General features: G+C 38.6%; 1 protein-coding gene across 2 annotated transcripts in view; it reads left to right on the top strand.

The window, feature by feature from the left end:
* Window positions 1-10,411: 10,411 nt before the first annotated feature.
* Window positions 10,412-21,955, top strand: part of LOC106060724 (sodium-dependent serotonin transporter-like) — a 70,972-nt gene continuing 59,428 nt past the window's right edge. For both annotated transcript variants that reach the window (XR_008774107.1, XM_056006662.1), the window contains exon 1: window positions 10,412-10,605. The gene's annotated coding sequence lies outside the window, so the exon portion shown is untranslated. The remainder of the gene's footprint in view (window positions 10,606-21,955) is intronic.

Here is a 21,955-nt window from a genome sequence, read left to right as displayed (position 1 = left end):
ATGAAGACTGCACCATGGATAATGAAGACTGCACCATGGGTAATGAAGACTACACCATGGGTAATTAATACACCATGGGTAATGAAGACTGCAATATGGATAATGAAGACTACACCATGGATAATGAAGACTACACCATGGATAATGAAGACTACACTATGGATAATGAAGACTACACCATGGATAATGAAGACTACACCATGGATAATGAAGACTACACCATGGATAATGAAGACTACACCATGGATAATGAAGACTACACCATGGATAATGAAGACTACACCATGGATAATGAAGACTACACCATGGATAATGAAGACTACACCATGGATAATGAAGAATACACCATGGGTAATGAAGACTACACTATGGATAATTAATACACCATGGGTAATGAAGACTACACCATGGATAATGAAGAATACACCATGGGTAATGAAGACTGCACCATGGGTAATGAAGACTACACCATGGGTAATTAATACACCATGGGTAATGAAGACTGCAACATGGATAATGAAGACTACACCATGGATAATGAAGACTACACCATGGATAATGAAGACTACACTATGGATAATGAAGACTACACCATGGATAATGAAGACTACACCATGGATAATGAAGACTACACCATGGATAATGAAGACTACACCATGGATAATGAAGACTACACCATGGATAATGAAGACTACACCATGGATAATGAAGACTACACCATGGATAATGAAGACTACACCATGGATAATGAAGAATACACCATGGGTAATGAAGACTACACTATGGATAATTAATACACCATGGGTAATGAAGACTACACCATGGATAATGAAGAATACACCATGGGTAATGAAGACTGCACTATGGATAATGAAGACTACACCATGGATAATGAAGACTACACCATGGATAATGAAGAATACACCATGGATAATGAAGACTACACCATGGATAATGAAGACTACACCATTGATAATGAAGACTACACCATGGATAATGAAGACTACACCATGGATAATGAAGACTACACCATGGATAATGAAGACTACACCATGGATAATGAAGACTACACCATGGATAATGAAGACTACACCATGGATAATGAAGACTACACCATGGATAATGAAGAATACACCATGGGTAATGAAGACTACACTATGGATAATTAATACACCATGGGTAATGAAGACTACACCATGGATAATGAAGAATACACCATGGGTAATTAAGACTGCACTATGGATAATGAAGACTACACCATGGATAATGAAGACTACACCATGGATAATGAAGACTACACCATGGATAATGAAGACTACACCATGGATAAGAAGAATACACCATGGGTAATGAAGACTACACTATGGATAATTAATACACCATGGATAATGAAGACTACACCATGGATAATGAAGAATACACCATGGGTAATGAAGACTACACTATGGATAATTAATACACCATGGGTAATGAAGACTGCACCATGGATAATGAAGACTACACCATGGGTAATGAAGACTGCACTATGGATAATGAAGACTACACCATGGGTAATGAAGACTACACCATGGGTAATTAATACACCATGGGTAATGAAGACTACACCATGGGTAATGAAGACTGCACTATGGATAATGAAGACTACACCATGGTTAATGAAGAATACACCATGGGTAATGAAGACTGCACTATGGATAATGAAGACTACACCATGGGTAATGAAGACTACACCATGGGTAATGAAGACTGCACCATGGTTAATGAAGACTGCACTATGGATGATGAAGACACCATGGGTAATGAAGACTACACCATGGGTAATGAAGACTGCACCGTGGGTAATGAAGACTACACCATTGGTAATGAAGACTACACCATTGGTAATGAAGACTGCACCATGGATAGGTCTTATGAAGAATGTACCATGTGTAATGAATGCACCATGGGTAATGGACCATATTTATCTATTCGTAACGAGGCCTCGATACAGTGGAGTAGCTAGGGTGTATGATGCCCAATGCGGGAGCTCCTCGTAATGCCCCCCATCCCGCGTCTTTATCCAAGAAGTTTGATCCATCTTTCTATGTCAGGTTCACTGTCAAAATAATCGAAACATATTTGGCTTGTTTCCTTGCTGTGTGCTTTGTTTGAACGTAATCACCCATTACAATAAATTCGTCTTGTAGTTGGTAAGACATGTTCTTATTTGATTTGGAGCTAGCCGGTCTTATCTTATCTTATTTTATCTTATCTTTTCTTTTCTTATCTTATCTTATATAATACAGACATTACTTAAAAAAAAGAAGATGATTACGTCCTACGCGTTATGCATTCAGTCATGCATATTAACCGGTGACTCAAATTTTGCCAAGTCACTGGTTTTCCTGGCTGGCTCAGGCAACCCATTCCATGCTCTAATACTAGGGAAGGAGCATTTGTACAAATTTGTCCTAGCATATAGGATGAGGAATGTGCCTGTCAGGAGGGGATCATACTCCACAAGAAAATACATAGATTTTGTCTTTACAATTCTTCTTCAACTCGTTCGTGATGGCAACGGAGTGCTTTAAGCCAGACCTATCAGTCTTGAGAAGCACCATAGAAATCTTTTTTTTTTACAGTCCAGTATCACATTTAACTAGTTAGTGATAATAAAAAGACTTTCAAAATGAAGGTAATTTAAATGCACATGTAAGGGAAACTTGACTTTAATCATTCCTCCTTTATACAGCTGACCAACTCTTTGTAAGCGCCATCATTTTGCTCTTAATGAAAAAAAAAAGAATGATTGTGTTACGAATCTCACTATCCAGGCTCTATGCAAACTGCACCTTAAACCACCAACTTAAAGAACTTGACAACTCAGGGCTCCAGAGTAACGTAACACTTTAATGTCCAATAAATAACAGCCAATACTATACAATTGGCAACACGTACACTGTACAATTATCTCTCCGTTAACACCGTACCGCCGTATCAACTCTTGCACTGGCTTCTCCGTCTCATTCAGGGCTTGCACTGGGTTCAACAGTTCAGGACTGACTTCACACACTAGGCTCGTTGTGTCGGACTCGATCACAGATCAAGATCAAGATGCCGTTCGTCTCAACTGTACTTGATAGTACTCCACACTGAACAGTCGTAATGATCCGTACAGGACCACACCGCTGAACCACACTGAACTGTGCTGTAGTCGACCGGACTGTAGTGAACCGGGCTCTGAACCTCCTTTCTGAACCGTCTTGACTGCGACACCTCCGCTCTTTATATAGGGTCCCTGCTGGCCTTCGAGAACCGGACGGAACATCGCTTGACGTTTCTAGTTTCGTCACATGACTACATCCCTCGTGACGCTCCTGAGCTCTGTTCACGACGGCGATCCTTCCCGAACCGTCTCGGCTGACTGTCGTAACTCGTCAAGGTTGACCGCTTGTCTAGCGCTGGCCTGGGGCGATTTGCGTCGGCTGACTACACACACACCACTACCCCCATCTGTGCCACCATCAGGTTTATAACAATGGATTTAAAAAAGGAACATTTCTTTTACACCACCCCTATTTATTTATTCAACTTTAACTAAGACAGCGGAAATACCGTTGTCTGTTCAAGATAGAGATAGACTGACTCTAGACCAAATTTAATTTTAGAAGATAATATTTCGAAAAAAAAAATAATTAAAACGGTCAACATGAGTTTTCCCAGAGTATTCAATTAGCCAGAAATTCTTTTCCAAAAAGACTTACATTAACTGTCAAATTTCTAGGAAATTCGTTAGAGCCGTTTTCGAGAACCTGTTCCAGTGTCCTCCCTCCCATGAAGAATTAGCAAACTGGAAATTGTAAAAAAAATGATTGAAAAAAAAAATGGCAGCTCCATCGTCGGCCATATCAAGCTAGATATTTTGTTCACACTTAGTTTCGAACTTATATAATATGTTTAGAATTGTCCAGAACATTTGTACAGATGAGCGAATCTTATACACTAGTTTCTCTTTTGTTTAGTTCGTTATGAGAAACCGCAAGGGAGATCAACATGTCGTCAAAGTTGACATCCAGACGATCATAGTTGCCGTTCTTTCTCCAACAAAATACTTTATAAAATATGTGCATAATATGTGTAGTTTCCCCTACCGGCCCCCCACCACCCTTGTTTTCTCAACCTCCCCCCCCCCCCTTTTTTTTTCCGCCCTCCATATCTTTCGTCAAAAACCATGTCTTTAACCTCTGACCTTCCTTGTGACGCTCCGACATTATTCCAGGAGGCTTAACTCTCCGAGTACAGCGAACTGACAACTTCTCATTGCCCGCCAACCGGCGAGATAGAGCTGGGGGATAAATATCTATGAATAAATTTGCCCAGCATTACGGCGATCCGGTACTGATGCTGAACCCTGTTACATCTGACCGCTTTTGATTGGCTCGGGCTCCGCAGACCTGGCCAATCCCAATCGCCGACAGAAACTCTATCCCCCCATTCCTCGTCTGCTGAGGAGTCCAGTGCGGCTTCCGAAACTCTTGTTTTATCGTTAGATCTGTATGCTTAAAAAAAAAAGGTGAACCGTTTAAGGATTACATTGGCCCTTGGGATTTATGTATGAAAGACAATCTGATAACTTTTACAACTATGAATAAGACAACATTAGATTTCTGAGATTTTTGTATATTTTATAACCCCTAGAATCTCTATTACTTCCATCTTATTTCAACGCCTAGTTACACCACGCTAGAGGAAAAGGGGGAGTGGGAGGGGGGGGGTAAGAGGACGAATACTTCCTTGTATTAGAAGAAAAGAGAGATAGAAACCCGAGTGGACATGAAACCCCCCACCCCTCCTCAAAAAATTACTGAATATAAATACCCTATGCATTTTTGTACGTATTTCGTGTCTGTTGTTCTGGCGCCTTGCGGTGAGCTCGGGGTTGATTGACTTATGCATATTTACAATGGCGGCGACATAGCCAACGGGATATATAGTCTAACTAGAAAAAAAACAACAAAAAACTAGCACGGAGTCAGAACGGAACACAGGCCAACTCTAGACGCCATCTTTGTAAACCTCTCTTTTAAAAAAAGTTCATGGAAAGTGGATGTTTTTGTCTCTTAGTTTACGACGATGTTGTGTGACCAGGAAATCAAAGTGAAGGGAAGGGGCTGGTATTGGGTGCTATTTGCTGAATTAACTGGCCGTGGGTCGTCGTAATGGTCTTGGGTTCAAACCCTGAACGCTGCCATTCACATTGTCCTGCAGGAAGTCAAGAAAATGAAGGGGCTGCTTAACTGGCATCGTCTGCTGCTTGGGGAAAAAATGTATCAAAAGTATGGCTGTCTGACCGTGTTCACCCGCAAAAACCCAGATGGCAGTCTCCCCAAAGGCATACCACGAGTACGGTTGCATGGCAAGAGATAGGTGAAAGTGAAGGTGAGGTTAGTTATATGAACCTGGCCTAGCTGATGTCTTTTAATGATTATCTAATTGTTTTGTAAATGATCAATCTCTTATTCAAAGCCTCAAGGAAAAAAAAATTCCGTGAAAAATAAATAAATAAATAAATTAGTTGAGTGTTCCATTGCAGTACTGTGGCACTGCCATTTACGCGATAATTTGAAAAGTCCGGGCATGGGACGTAAAGACCAGGATATATCAGAATGAAGAGATGTGCTAAAGCAGGACAGGGCCCTCCATGGGCTGTAGCACCACTGGGACGGATGGATGTCTAACCGTGGGTCGTCACGCTTGATTTCGAGTTCAAACCCTGAACTCTGCCAGGAAAGTAAAGACCATGTCGTCAATAGGGCAGATGGTGTTAAGGTCATCTGTTTCTTTGGCCAACGGTTTACGTTTAAGTCAATAATATCAAGTGGCCAACACAACCGCCTTTACTTTCCCCAACTTAAGTCAGGTACCCATTGCAGTTGGGTGGACTCTGGGCGCCCTAAAAATCCCAATCTTCAAAATCCCAGTCTTGACCGGGATTCGAACCCAGGACCCCCTATTCGGAAGCCAAGCACTTAACCACTCAACCACCACGACCCCAACTGCAAATGTATGTTATTTATTTATTGAGTAACTTCATGCCTGAAGGAAGTCCTGAAAGCAGAACTTTTAACTAGAAGACTTGAGCTCAATCCTTAGGTTCTCATAGCCAAAGGATCATTCCAACATGTCCCACAAGTCATTGGAGATGTCCATCTATGGCGGATAGCTGTAAATACCTTTTTGGTATATCTGGTTTACAGAATATTGGAAGTTTTTGGGGCTCACCTTTGATTCTAAGCTTTTTTTTCCTGTAGCATAAACTACTTTTAATTGTTGAGTTGGCAACAGTGATCTTTAAATATCGCGTCCTTGACATTGTTAGTTTGTCTAGTTTTTTTTTTTTGTTTTTTTTTCTCTAAATCTTCCTGCTCTTTTAATATTTTAAATTTTTTGTTTTCTTGACGTTTTCTTACATCTCCTTCACATTTCTCTATATCACTTTCCTTTATTTATTTATGTTTCTCTATTTTATTGCTTAAAGAATGTAAAGCGGATCTTAACAAGCAAAATAAAAAAAATCCTTTGAAAAAAATAAAGCTTATCTAGAGGGGAAGAGCTGCGTCCTTAAAACTAGATCTACCGATAATGTACACAATAATTAATTACCAATAATGAATTGACTAATTGAGTATTTTTGTTTATTGATTCATGTTTTAGTAGGTATAATAAATATGTGTTTGAAGTATCAACTTGATCAGAGAATGTAACAATTATTTAAAGGGGCTAAACCCAACAATTTTAGCCATAATAGTGAATACTGAAGTATTAGTTTCCCTTGTTGCTGTTAAACAACAAGTAAGTAACTGTCTGATTGGTTAATTTTTTTTTATTGATTCATGTCTTGTCTAGGTCAATGAATAATTGTGTGAAATTGCAGCTTGATCCGAGAATGGGTGTGGGAGAAATAACGTGTACACATTTTTTTACCAGACAGACAGAGAGACAGACAGACAGACAGAGTTGATATAAGCTTTGTAGAAAGAGAAAGCAAACAAGGAGGAGACTACTATGCTTAAAATATATCGTTAAAATCTCGAGCAGTGAAAATGCGTCACAAGCTATATGTGATAAGAGGCGCGGTGGCTGAGCGGTAAAGCGCTTGGCTTCCGAACCGAGGGTCCCGGGTTCGAATCCTGGTGAAGACTGGGATTTGTAATTTCGGCATCTTTGGGCGCCTCTGAGTCCACCCAGCTCTAATGGATACCTGACAGGAAAAGTAAAGGCGGTTGGTCGTTGTGCTGGCCACACGACACCCTCGTTAACCGTAGGCCACAGAAACAGATGACCCTTACATCATCTGGCCTATAGACCACAAGGTCTGAAAGGGGGACTTTACTTTACTTATATGTGATACTCAAATTTATATTTGCCCTTATGTTCTGTAAAGCTAGTATAATTTAAGTTGAAATTTGTTAATAACATTACGTAGGGCTTAGGTGAAGATTTATTTCTCTAATTTGTGCCATTTAGACATATGTCATTATTATATTATTATTATAAGTATTAGCACAATATCCTTTGATCGTAGGAAATTTACATAGAAAAACTAACCCTATAAAAGCTAGGTGGACTCAGAGATCCCGAAATTCAAATACTAATCTATGAACTTGGGACCCCTCAGTTAGGAAGCCAAGCGCTTAACGCTCAGCGAGCCTCAGTAAAAGCTATCAGTAAAGAAATAATATTAGTCTCAAAAAGACTTATAAAAGAATGCAGAGATAGACTTAACTACCCATGCCTTGAGTGTCATTGGTTTTTCCAAGCATAGATCGGGTTCGAGTTCATAGCAAATGAGATTGTACTATCATTGTACTCATCATCGATCATGAAATAGCTAATTAAAGAGTAAAAAAAAGTAAAGTTTCCCCTTTCAGACCTTGTGGTCTATAAGAAAGATGATGTAAAAGGTATCTGTTTCAGTGGACTACGGTAATATGAGGATGTCACGTGGCCAGTACAACGAACAACCGGCTTTACTTTTCCCCAAGTAATGTCAGGTACCAATTAGAGCTTGGTGGACTCATTCTAGTAGGCGCCCGAAGGTCCCGAAATTACAAATCTCGACATGACCAACGCATAATTTTTCGACTCAGAACCGGACACAACAGAATGAGACAAAATGTGTTCCGGAAGCTAAAAGCCTGGACTAGCGACACCTGCCCTTGTGGAGCATCACCAGAGAATGCTGACCAAAGCTGCATACTATATCAAGAGGCCCGAACAAGGCTCTGGCCCAAAAACCTTCTTATAGAGCAAAAACTATACGAAGAGCTGCCTGATCTGGAACCCACTGCGCAGTTCATCTCAGATTTAGGATTACCGATCTGAATCCTCCGACATGTAAAATGTGAACGAAGAAGAAGTAAAAAAATCCCAGTCCTCACCAGGATTTGAACCCCGAACCCCGATTCGAAAGCCAAGCGCTTTACCTCTCAGCCACCGCGCCTCCAAATAGCTTCTTACTGTTATATTTTTACCTATTTAATCATGAAAACGTAAACCTATACTTCTCCACCTTTTTTAAAATTTAAACATCGGAATATAAGAATGTGTTTACATTGAGCGTATAGAATCCGTACTATAATAATAATCTGCTCTGATGACTGGACATTGTGGTCTAGTACTTAATGAGTGTCAAACTGACCGTTACGACATCTTCGTCAAACCGATTAGGCGGGGAGGAATAGTTATGATACAACTGGTTGATTAGAGCTACTGGTCTGCCTACCTTGTGTTCACCAGCAGGCCCCAAGGACACCATACACTGCCGCGGCCTCGCCCAACGAAACAAGGACACGTGATGTGTGAGTTAATTGCTAGAACTCACGAGCGTATTCTGTGACAGGGGGTGGGACTTGTGAGTGCCTCGTTTTGAGTTATTGTTTCCTAAATAGCGGTTAGTTCATACTCACAAGGGCGATTACTGATTGAAAAACCAAGAATAGGAACAGATCATGGTCAAGAGAGAGAGAGAGAGAGCGAGAGAGAGAGAGAGAGAGAGACTGAGAGAGAGGACAGGGAATGAGAGAAATTGAGAAAAAGAGACCCCGCGAGAAATATAAAAAGGAGGATGAGAGAAAGAGAAATTTTGAGAGAGAGAGAGAGAGTAAGAGAAACGTTTGGAGAGTGAAAGAGGAGAACAAGAAAGCAAGAATGAGAGAGAGAGAGAGAGAGAGGGAAAAGAATAAGGGAGAGTTAAAGACATCGAGGGAGAGAAAGAGGGACGAAAGAAAAAGAAAGGGAAAGAGAGAGATGTACAATGAGAGTCTAAGTCAGAAATAGTAAGAATGTGTGAGAGAAGCAGAGAGAGAGAGAGAGAGAGAGAGAGAGAGAGAGAGAGAGAGAAGCAGAGAGAGAGAGAGAGAGAGAGAGAAGCAGAGAGAGAGAGAGAGAAGCAGAGAGAGAGAGAGAGAGAAGCAGAGAGAGAGAGAGAGAGAGAGAAGCAGAGAGAGAGAGAGAGAGAGAGAAGCAGAGAGAGAGAGAGAGGAGAGAGAGAGAGAGAAAGGAGAGAGAGAGAGAATTGAGTAATAACGTAGGAAAGACAAAAGAAAAGTATGAACACAAGAGAACATAAGAGAAAGAGAAACACAAGGAGAATGGACACTAAAAAACAAAGACAGTTTGATTACTAACAATATAATGGCTCCTAGACGTACGTATCTCTGTCTGTCATAATAAGGAGTGTTGTTCCGCATGTCGAAAAACGAGCGGTAAATTGCATAAACAAATTAAAAATAATCATGATTATTGTCTTGTTTGTTTGATACGTTTCAGATGCATTAATAAAATAAAATAGTCATGATTCAGGAGATGGTAAAACGACCGATAAATTAAAAAAAAAAATAATAATAATAATCACGATTAAGTCTTATTTTGCTTGATACTTTTCAGATGCACTAACAAAATAAAATAATCATGATTAAGTCTTGTTTGCTTGATACGTTTCAGATGCATTAACAAAAATAATCATGATTAAGTCTTGTTTGCTTGATTCATTTCAGATGCATTTTAAAAAATCATGATTAAGTCTTGTTTTCTTGATACGATTCAGACGTTCCTTCATCAATAAAGATTATAGAGTCTGAGCTATTAATTTAGACCTACTTCATCACTGACCACTAATGTCCACCACTCTTTTATTGTCTTTTTTTCATATTAAAGTTAGAAAACAGACTAAAGGCTACTATTACATTGATACACAAAAGCTGCTCTATTTTAAGGACACAACTCTTCTTTATCTAGTTCTGTAAAACTGACCAGTCTTTAAAATGATTAATGGGACTAGTCTTGTCTTCACTGTGGCAGATCTCACCGCTAGGTGTCTCCACTTTTAAAGATAGGCGGGGCATGCCGGTCTATAATGGCCAGATGCGCGTCGGCAAGTTCGCCGGGGCGCCAAATTTGTGCTCGCGTTTCACTGCCTTTTTTTTTTTTCCTTTTTGGCGTGTGAATTATTTTCTTCTTTCTACCTTTCATGCTCTTTCACTTTCTAGTGGAGTTGAACGCCAGTGCATGGGTTAGGAGATAGGACCGTTTAGTTTTATGTGCTATCTGAAGTGCAACTGAAAGGTAAGTGGACTGCAATTGTATTTGTTCAGGGAGCAAAATAATTGTTTCTTTCGTTGCTTTAGGATCCTTGATTTTATTTTTTAAGGCAGCTAAGAATGCACAACTTAACCAGAACTGATCCAGAACTAATACATGCATTGCGATATGAATTAGCCGCACCAACAAATGATGTAATTTTTTGTTGTTGTTGCCCGGTCGAGTGGTACGCGCTCTGGACTTCTTCGCGATGGTTCCGGTTTCGAGTCCAGCCCGTTCCTATCCCTCGCCGTACTGCAGGTGTAATGACTCAATAGTAAGACGCGTAGAAGTTGGGTATAATTGGGTATTTCTTTAGAGACGCGGCAGTACATTAAAAAGTTGGAACGGAAATAGGTTATAGAGACAAGAAAGCAGACGACAAGATGAAAAAAAAAAAAAAAACCGCTTGTGGTGATTTTGACGACGTGTACTTTACCTATCTGAATATAATAAAGTTTTGTGTTTTAAAAGGCCAAATTCATTTATTTCATATTATTTATTCCGTTGATGGTTTGGATTGGACATGTAAGAACTCGCTACTGCAATAAATAACTTTTCAAGTAAACAACCAGTGGCATAGCTAAGGATTTGGGGACCCGGAAGGCTTGACTTTTTTTAGCCCCCCCCCCCTTGCATTTTGACATTTGACATCATGACATGAGATAAAGGCGTAATATTTAATGTAAAAAAATGGGATTTTCAAATTTGGACCCCTCACTCACTCCCCTCCCCCCCCCCCCCCCCGCTACGCCACTGTAAACAACTTGTTCAACAACATACTTTACCAACTACCAACACATAAGGCCTGGGTTGGAATTAACAAACTTTGTTTCTGAAGGATCGCCCGAAATGTATATAACAAACTAAGACTTATTCTACTTATTCTGTTAAGAAATTGTGTTATTTTGTTTTTAGACTAAAAGTTCCCCTTTCAGACCTTGACATCTATAGGGCAGATGATGTAAAGGTCACCTGTTTCTCTGGCCAACGTTTAACGAGTAGGGTGTCATGTGGGCAGCACAACGACCAACCGCATTTACTTTCCCCAACTAAAATCAGGTACCTATTAGAGTTGGGGGGACTCTGGGGCGCCCTAAAAATCAATCCCCAACTTCAAAATCCCAGTCTACATTGAGATTCGAACCCTGGATAGGAAGCCAGGCGCTAAGGTTAGGGTTAGGGTTAGCAAGGCGCTTAATCACTCAGCCAGCGTACCCCCCCTCGTGGTTCTTATAGTTCTCGAATGGAATACTGTTGCCTTACTTTTGGATCAAAAGTATTGTGTGGCTAGGTCAGTGCAAACCACGAAACTTTATGAGCTCCTGTTTTTACCGGAATCTTTTTTTTTTTAATCCTTAAATATCAATCCCAAATATCCCATAGCAATAACATCCATGATTTTCAAATTTCTGACGCGGGTGCTAAGCAGAGGCGACTTTAAGGGAGTGGCGCCTTGGGGGGGAGCGCGATAAGGAGAATCTTTTTATATCGTAGAAATATTAGTGGCTTTGATATGAAACTCACCGAAGGCCCTGCGGACTGCCAAGGCCGCCTCTGCGTCAAGTACCGAATCACCGAACATAAAATTAATGAAGCCGAGACACTGTGGCTGCATTTTGAACTGTGGGCCGGACGTGTCCGGCGGGCCGTGGTTTAAGCATCACATTTTCTCTTCAGCCCCCCCCCCCTCTCCCAAGGATTAGAAGCGTGTGGTTTGAAACTATGCGGTGTAACTCTGACCCCAAGTCTAGGCCGTCCGCTCTTACATAGTGATAGAAGTTTTGATTATTGAATGGTAGATTTCTGAAAACGACTTACTGACCAGATGACCACTAATGGAGAATTACATCTGTTACCTAGCCATCGATTCAATGTTTCATTCGAAAAGGAAAGCCTGTTAAGTGAATAACGTATTCCTCCATTCAGTCAGAGAATTGTACTACTGACCCCATTCCCTCATACATATTTCACATGGTACTCACACAAGTTATGAGCACTTCACTATAGAATTACGACAGCAAGTACCAGGGACAGGTGGATTGCTCTATATATACATTTTTTTTTTGTAGTACAGAACATGATTTTTTTTTTGTTCTCAGTCGTAATATTAAAAAATGGGAATGAGGGAGGTAAGTAATGTGTCTGTTATAAACTTCGCAGTTGTCTTCTCTTTGACAAATAAAAAAAAATTCTTAAAGTTTTTTTTTTCTTTAACTGTCTCTAACAGTGATACTCTTACAACAGATAAATTTGAAAGATCTGGTCAGTATTTGATTAGAGTAACATAGTTTTTGGACACATAACGCTACCCTAGTTTTTTTTTGACCAATAAAGAAAGAAACTTGTATCTCTACTTTTTTTTATTATAAATATTAAAGGGAGAATATTACGTAGATGTAGATCTTCACTATTGAAAATAAAATAGCAGAAAAGCTCTTCACAAGTTGAAGATTCTCATCAATGTCGGTTATCTATAAATAGTTAACTTTATATTTTGGTGTATTCGGTGTATAGAAAATATGTTGATAAGTTTTATATTTGGAAAGATATAAGTTATTTTTTGTGCACCTCTAAATTAATTTCTTAGCGCTTTCTCTTGAAGCATAAAGTAATTTTACTATTTAATTAGCTCTATTTATTTATTTCTAAATGTCTCCCAATCATTCTCTGTGAATCTTTTTACATTTTTCTTTTAAATTACCTCATATGCCCCCCCCCCCAAAAAAAAAAAATAATAATTTAAAAACTTAAAAAAAAAAAAAAAGAATATATTAATGTGTATCAATTAGTTCGGATCAGTCATGTGATTAAATTTGTAATAGACCTAGACTAGCAAAAAATATAAATCTGTGCGATTAGAAATATTTTTTTTACCAATTGTTTTTGTTTAGCGCAATTTCCTGCTTTTAGCGTTCTCAATACGCTATGATCCAATCAGTCGGAATGTGAAAAAAAAAAAGGGGGGGGGGGAGAGAGAACAGAGTATCTCGGTGATCGCTTTTTAAATGTATGAAAAAAGGGAACGACCTGAATTCGAACTTGTGAGCTAAAGCCTTCTCAGGCTTCTCAAGCCAGCGGGGTAACCACTATGCGATCGAAGAGTCTGTAAACATGTAAGGTTGTATAATTATCTATTGTTTCTATTTAATGTTTGTGTTCACTAAGCCTTAAACGGCAGCCTAATATAAAGGGGACTTATTCAGCCCCTATACCACCACCACAGTCCGGTACTACTTCTTTCCCTTGTTTGAGATACCAAACAAAGTAGTTTATTAGCAATAGTTAGTTGGTTAATTTGTTTTATTGATTCTTATGTTGTCAGGTAATAACGAAATAACGAATAAAATGTTTTGGCCAGACAGACAGACTGAGAGACAGAGAGAGTTGATATAAGCTTTGTAAAAAATCTTCAATTCTCATGCGAAACAAATAGAACAAGCAAACAAACCGGATCTCTAAAATCGAAAACAAAGGGGAGACTATCGCGAAAATCCCCAATAAATAAAAGCACTCTTTTAGACCTTGCGATCAATGTGGGCAGATAGTGTTTCTTTCGTCCACGGCTAACGAGGGTGTCTTGTAGCCAACACAACGACCAACAGCCTTTACTTCCCAAAGAATGTCAGGTGCCCATTAGAGTTGGGTGAACTCAGAGGCATCCTTGAAACATCAAAATAAAAAAAAAACAGGTTTTTACCAGAATTTGGAAATAAGATCTTCGGTTTGGACGCGAAACGCTTTACCAGTCGGCCACCACGGTGCATCCCCATTTAGAAGGTTAATTTCATTCTGAGACTTATACAAAGTTAACCGAATTGAAGTGTACAGAAAAGGTTTTAACGTTACGTAGTTATGAGCTGAACATAAAGACTAACAACATGCCATTGGCAAATGAATTTTACGACACGAAGGCGGCTAGATAATAGAGACTAATTAAACTGGTTGCTGCAGTTAAGCAATACAGAAGTTACAAATAGAGCAGAGACCAGTGCTTCTCAAACTTATACCAGTGGGCACATATAAATGAAAAGAAAAATGTTGACACCCTTCTTAGCCAGATGAGAATCTGTAGGCTCCCACAGTCGTGTCTCAAAGGTTTTAAAGATGTAATGATATGTTTTAAAGATGTAATGAGATGTTCTAAAGATGTAATGAGATGTTCTAAGGATGTAATGAGATGTTCCCAAGATGTAATGAGAAAGATGAAGTAGAGATTATCTCTTTCTGTGGCTCACGGTTAACGAGGGTGTCATGTTGCCAGCACAACGACCAACCGCCTGTACTTTTCCCCAACTAATGCCAGGTACCCATTAAAGCAGGATGGACTCAAAGAAGCCCAAAGATCCCGAAATCTAAAATCATATTCTTCACCAGGATTCGAACCCGGGACCCCTCGGTTCGGAAACCAAGAGCTAGAGAAGGACACTAATATGGACTAGGCTTACAATGTGATAAAAGTGTCAATAAATAAATGGCTGTACATCTGCAATATTAAACAACAACAGAGTTTCTTCGGATTTGACTTTGTGAAAAGCCTCACAGTAAACCATTTTTTTCCCTCTTGTGTCCACTGTGCATTGACCAGTGAAAATGAACTTTCGACGCAAAAGTAATTTCACCCGGGAATGCAAAAGAAAAACACAACAGATTTCCAGGAGTTCTGAGAGACAGATTTCACATGAACAGCGTAGAATATTCACATGTTCAATATTATGAGTGAGTTTGTGTGTTTAAACCAGAAGATATGAAGGACTGATGAATAATCTTCCATTCCAAACAACAAAATAAAAGCCAGACATTCCCACAATTTAGGACAACGCCTTCCGGACGGAGGATACAGCCCTAGGACATGTCCTCCTCTTGCCGGACGTTTGCCACCCAATTTAGAAACAATAATATATAAAATATAGGCTGACACACATGATATCTAGGTCATGCGGACTCCTCCTCATAAATAAGTGAACATATTATAACTTGAAAGAGGGATTATACTTTCGCTATAACTTACACTAAATTTGATTATGCGCTTGACAAAATCGAAGTCAACTTTTCCTCCCCTGGGCATTCACAAGGATCTGTTCTACATAACTAGCCAATATTCTTAAGTACTAGTTCAACCATCAGTTCCACTATGAGGACTGATTATCTTACCTGGGTTATGGTCAGTCATGTGCAGGGCTTCAGGCTTATGAGGCCTCTGCATGAACTTAAGTTCCGCTTGCCCTTAGGGCTTAGGTTGGATTCGGGCAAAGATAAATGAATAATTTTGCAAAGCTTCAACTTGATCGCAGAAGTGGAAGAAAAAAAAAAAAAAAAAAAAAAAGCTTTCTATAATGTGTACCAGACTGACAGAGTTTGTACTTATAATTTGTAATAATGATTAGCTCAAAGTTTTTATAATAAGAATCGGACAAAAAAAAAAGCCTTATTAATATTACAATGTCTTTTTTTCTCAGGGAATATAAGTAAAATGTATACCTTCCAGCTGAGTTATACACTGCTAGGGGATGATTTTTCAATGTCATGTCCTCTCAATATAAGTTATATACATATTTTTTAAAATCAATTCCTCCTTATACAAAACATAAAGAAGACACTCGAGTCGAGTGCGGGAATACCCACTGGAAGAGTGTTCAAAGTAGCCAAATTTAATTTTAAGGTGAATATATTTTGAAAAATTATAACGGTCAACCAGAGTTTGCAAAGTGGGGACAATTATTTATTTTTTCTCCCAAAGAAATACATATGTATGTATGTATATATGTATGTATGTATATATGTATGTATGTATGTAGTGTTCTATTTGTATTGGGAATGGGAGCTCAGATCTAATATTGCCTTGAATTTTTATGAATAAATTTATGAATAAATTTTTTATAACTTTTTTTTTCAACTCTATCTCTCTCTTTTCTTAATCTCTCTTCTTTATCTCTCTTCTTCATCTCTCTATTCTTTCTATTTAGTACTCATTAACCTTTTAATTATTTTTCAATCCTGACATTTCTAAAACAAAAATGAAAGAGACATGAAAATTGCAACAATGCGAAGCCATAGCAACAACAAAACTAACAACAAAATTAACAATAAAGCTAACAACAAAACTAAAAACAACAATATCCCCTCAGTGGATGATTACAATTTAATCCTGACCTTATATGTGTAGGCGCTACTTTAAAAATAAAATACTAAGAACTGTATGGTGGTAAAACAAAAAACTGAAGTAAAAATCCCATTTGTTTTGTTTCGTTGCTAAAAAGAAAACACTGCATTTTTTTTAACATTATCGTTAATGTAGCATAATTATGAAACAACCAGAGTTAATAAGCAGACGTGAGTTTCTTACATTTCTGTCACTTAAACTCCAGACAATCGATAATGAAGCATATCATTTAAAAAAAAATTCAAAACCAACATTCTTTTGTTCACACCGAAATAAAACATTCTTACAGTAGCGAAATCTGGGGTCTCGTCTGAGATCAACTTTATGCGTAAATCTGTTTTCTTTTAATCTGTTACAATATATGTTGGGGTATTAGATGTTTCGGTTCCAGTGTATATGTGGAATATCGTACTCATCTTTATTTATTTGCATAATTTCACGTTTAGTTTTGAGAACCTATGTATTTGAATAAGTTGAATTGTTTTAGGACGCACACACTCGAGGATTCTTCAAATTATACTCTCAAGTAGCACTATTAGAGATTTCATCTATAGCGCATAAAAACTATAAATAGCTAGATTTTTGGCGTATCCGGAGTACAGAATAAGAAGTATTAATTAGCGTTTTTTTTAATAAACTAAATATTTGTGCTATTTTTAGCACTGCAGAATCAAATTTCATCCTTCTAACATAGATCTACATATCACAACTCTATTATAACAATACGAGCCGATTCGCGGCGTAGCATACGCCGCTATTTAGTGACTGGTGAACACTTCCTGAATGACACAGATGTCCAAATGGGGTGGGTGGTTGGGCGACGTAGAGAATTATATATACAGAGAAGATAACTTGTTTCCCCGCCTCCCTAATTTTTTCTGAGCAGCGCTCTCTGTCACAGCGAAAGTTATGTGGGGTAACTCTAGTCCGACTTGCAGAAATAAAAGAGTTATTTTTCAATGACTTTTTCATCGAATGTTAGAAATTCGGCGTGAGTGCGTGGTTTCCCGCATGGTTGGGCGACTTAGAGAAATATATATACAGATCTGAAGTTTTCCATTAACCAAAGTATACGGGAGGAGATAGCCCAAGACCGAGCAGCATGATGACAGACTATGCGTGCTGGTTCGAACCTCGACGAGGGCAAAAGAAACGAAGCAGCGTTAGTCAAGAGATATAAAAAGAAAGTGGCCCTATCATCAAGCCCTAAAACAGATGCATATACATACACGACGTGTGTCAAACTCTGCCGCTTCAGATATGGCTTAATCAGTCACACCAGATTTTAAAAAACAAACAAAACTAGTGACTCATCTGGGCGCATTAACTGTCTTCCGAGAGGGAAAGAGGCATTTTTAAACAGAGGCGCCCCCCTGCGAACGATATAAAACTCTACTCAGGCGCCATTTCGCCCTCACTGGCATAGAGGAAAGTAGCTGGCAGCAGATGGCCTCTGAAAGTGACAGCTGCAGAGCTCTCACAAAGGCTCCAGGACACACATTTGAGAGTCAAAGAAAAGCCATTAATGAAAACAGGCGCAGAAAATGGAAAGAAAGCGTAAATAGACCGCCATGCAGACAACGGCTTTGTCTGCACGAAATGCAGGAAAATATGCAGGTCGCAACTGGGTCTGCGTAGTCTGTGAAACACTGCACGCATCCTTAATCTTCGGAATCGAAGACATAGCCATTATATATATATATATATATATATATATTTAATATACAACAGATTCACGAGAAATGTTAATAACAACAATCTGCTCTTTGGTTACGCTTTGATGTTGTCACTCATGTTGACCTTCATCAAGCAATAAAATACATTTAGCGAGGAAAACAAGAGAAAGCGACTTGAAGAAATATGTGTCGCAATAATGGAACCAATAGAAAAAAGTTTGGGAGAGATTCTGAAATTTACAAACTTCAAAAAGTTAAGGATGCCATGTTAAAAGACGACTCAATGTTACCAACTAAATGCTAGAAGCAAAAGTGCATAGAACTCTGATTCTACAGTGATGAATAGTGCAGACACATTATTATATGGGTTATTAAAATACTTCATTTGTCAACACTTCCATATTGTGTATTATAGATGCAACTCCATATATGAACTTCTGCTATAGTACGCATCAGTGACTACGAAAACTCGTGACCGACATTACATACTTATCATTACGGTTATAAATACGATTTCCGTAACCCCCGAGCATCCCCTCTCTCTCTCCTGTTCAGCAATGTCAAAACCAACACACCACAAAAACTACTTATCAAAGTTCAGAGGCGTCACTTGAGCGTGGGTGTTTAAAAAAATGTTAACATACAAAATAAGAAAAAAACGAAACACACACAAACACACACACACAAGACTTTTTCTTTTTCCCTACTGGTCATCAATCATAGGAGAGTACACCACAGAGAGATAAGAGAAGAAATAGTTGCAAGACGAGAAAACTCTCTTATTATATAAAAAATATAATTAAAAAAAAATGATTTTTTTTAGTTTGAAATAAAAGAAAAAGTAAAAAGCACTAACTAGTGAAGAGTGAAGAGTAAGACCTCGTGAGAGAGTGATACATTTCATGATATGCAGAGATTATGTAGAGAGCAGTAAAAAAATGAAGCTACCATTGACAGAAAACAGGTGGACCTAACATTGACAGAAAACAGGTGGACCTTGAGAGTCATCTAAATCATCTTCGTGTACAATTCTTTCATCTTCTTTTTTTTTTTCTTTTAAAGATAATTCTAAAAAAAATTATGTCAGAAATATGAGGTCAAAATATGTGCGGAGTGCTTTGACGGCTGTAAGGATTTGTACACCCGAGACAAAAAGAGAGAAAGATAGAGATCTATGTAGATTATGTATTTAGTAAGTAGGCTTTATATGCATGATCTTTAAAAGCTAATATTGTCTTTAAAAATTAAGTCAAAATCTATTACTTTCTTTTCTACAAATAGGCATATGACATAGACGACACGACTGATCCAAACTAATTGATACAATTTTGATATTTTTCTTATTTTAATCTATTTTTAATATTTATTCTCTCTCTCTCTCTCTCTCTCTCTCTATCTCTTTTACCTCATTCTTTATTCCCCATCTCTTCCCGTTTCTTTTTTTTCCCCATCTTTCCTTTTCATCGCTCTAGTATTAACATATTTCTATTCTTAATATATCTCTATCATCAATTTGTTCGTCACATCTCTACTCTTCTTCTCTCTATTCATCTCTATTCTTCATTTCTCTATTCGTTGCTATTCATTATCTACATCAGTGTTTCCCAAACTGTGTTCCGCGGATACCTAGAGTTCCGTGAGGCCTGAATCGGTGTTCCACGAGCTACTGGAATAATTAACTAGTAGACTATCACGTGAGTTAATCTATTTAAATAAAATAATCCATGTTTCCCGCTAAATACTCAGAAAGTAGAAAGTGTTCCGTCAAGGAAAAAGTGTGAGAAACACTGACCTATATATTTTTTTAATTTACATACTCAATTTGTCTATCCATCAATATTCTTCTTTTTATTTCTTCATTTTGAAACAATGTGTAGATCAGGGGTTCTCAACCTGTGGGTCGCGACCCATTTGGGGGTCGAATGACCATTTTCCAGGGGTCGCGTAGCTAAAAAGGTTGAGAACCGCTGGTGTAGATACTTTTTTTTTTTTTTTTTACATATTTTATATCAACTCTGTCTGTCTGTCTGTCTGGGTATGATAACAAAGACGACCTAAGACAGTGACTTGTTAGAGTTATAATAAGAAATGACATCTGATGGTCAGATCAGAGCCGGCCTTAGATAACTGGAGGCCCTAGGTGAAGTAATCTGGGTGGCCCCAAATGAAAGAGAAAAATTTAAAAAATAAAAATAAAAACATCGAAAGAAATTATAATTACGTAATTGACTAAAAACCTAGTGTACTCCAATAATAACACTGAGGACAAGTTCTGATAATTCTTTTCTAAAAAAAATAAAAATAAAATATATGTTTAGAGTTGTGCGAGACTCGCACCAATCGGAGGCCCTAGGCGGCGGCCTAGTTTGCCTATGCCTAAGGCCGACATAGTTAAAAAATGAATTTGATGAGGAACAAGGGTAAATACTCTTTATGATTTCATCATAAATATATATCAGTTTTCTCCCTTTGTTAATGCATCATATTTTTTATTTATTTTTCAAATGTTATACAATATAGATCACGATCTCTCTCTCTCTCTCTCTCTCTCTCTCTCTCTCTCTCCAGGGGCGGCCTTAGGTAGTGTCGAGTGGGGCAATCTCCCCAGGCCCGGCGCCTTAGGTGCGATAAAGAGAGTCAGCCCATCGGACAAATATTCGTGGCCCTGATATGACACTCGCCCAGGGCTCCTGGCACTGCTAAGGCCGCCTGTTGTCTCTCTCTCTATATATATTTCTCTCTCTCTCTCTCTTTCTCTCTCTCTCTCTCTTTCTCTCTCTCTCTCTCTCTCTTTCTCTCTCTCTCTTTCTCTCTCTCTCTCTCTCTCTTTCTCTCTCTCTTTTTCTCTCTCTCTCTCTTTCTCTCTCTCTTTCTCTCTCTCTTTCTCTTTCTCTCTCTCTCTCTTGACCTACTTTATGTTCTCTTCAAGGGTGCACCACTGCAGATTTTTTTCCCAGCTTTTCTCACCAATCACGTTCCCCTGCAATTTCCAAGGAATCTGCTATGAAAAAAGTAGGTCGAATATTCCACGCCTTCCATCCTTCATTGTCATTTCCATACTCTACTACAGTGGCGTAACTAGGGAGGGCTCCAAATTTGAAAATCCCCCCGGACCCCACTTTGGGGTGTGTGTGTGTGTCCCTAAATGAGTGTTCAAAATCTGTTTTTAATTCAAATATTAATTATTACGCCACTATCGCATGCCATGATGTCGAAACGCAAGGCCCCTAAAGAGGTCAAGCGCCCCCTCCCCCCGGTCCCCAAATCCCTAACTACGCAACTGCTCTACTAAAATAATTGTATTTTCTTTAAAGAGACATAAAATACACACACACACACAGAAGAAAGCGCGTTCGATCCTAACAATTACCTTTTTTTTTTCCTTCTTTCCAAATCTCTCGTTTGCTGCACCTTCGATTCCATTGTTCTTTGTTTCATCATGGCAGTGTGTGTCCAGAGTCTTCATAATGACATTGTCTTTCAAACTGAAGACACC

The sequence above is a fragment of the Biomphalaria glabrata genome, chromosome 12 (genome assembly GCF_947242115.1).
Source record: "Biomphalaria glabrata chromosome 12, xgBioGlab47.1, whole genome shotgun sequence".
In the NCBI taxonomy this organism is placed as follows: domain Eukaryota; kingdom Metazoa; phylum Mollusca; class Gastropoda; family Planorbidae; genus Biomphalaria; species Biomphalaria glabrata.
The sequence above is the reverse complement of the archived record's forward strand: the minus strand, read 5'-3'. Positions and strand labels throughout refer to the sequence as shown.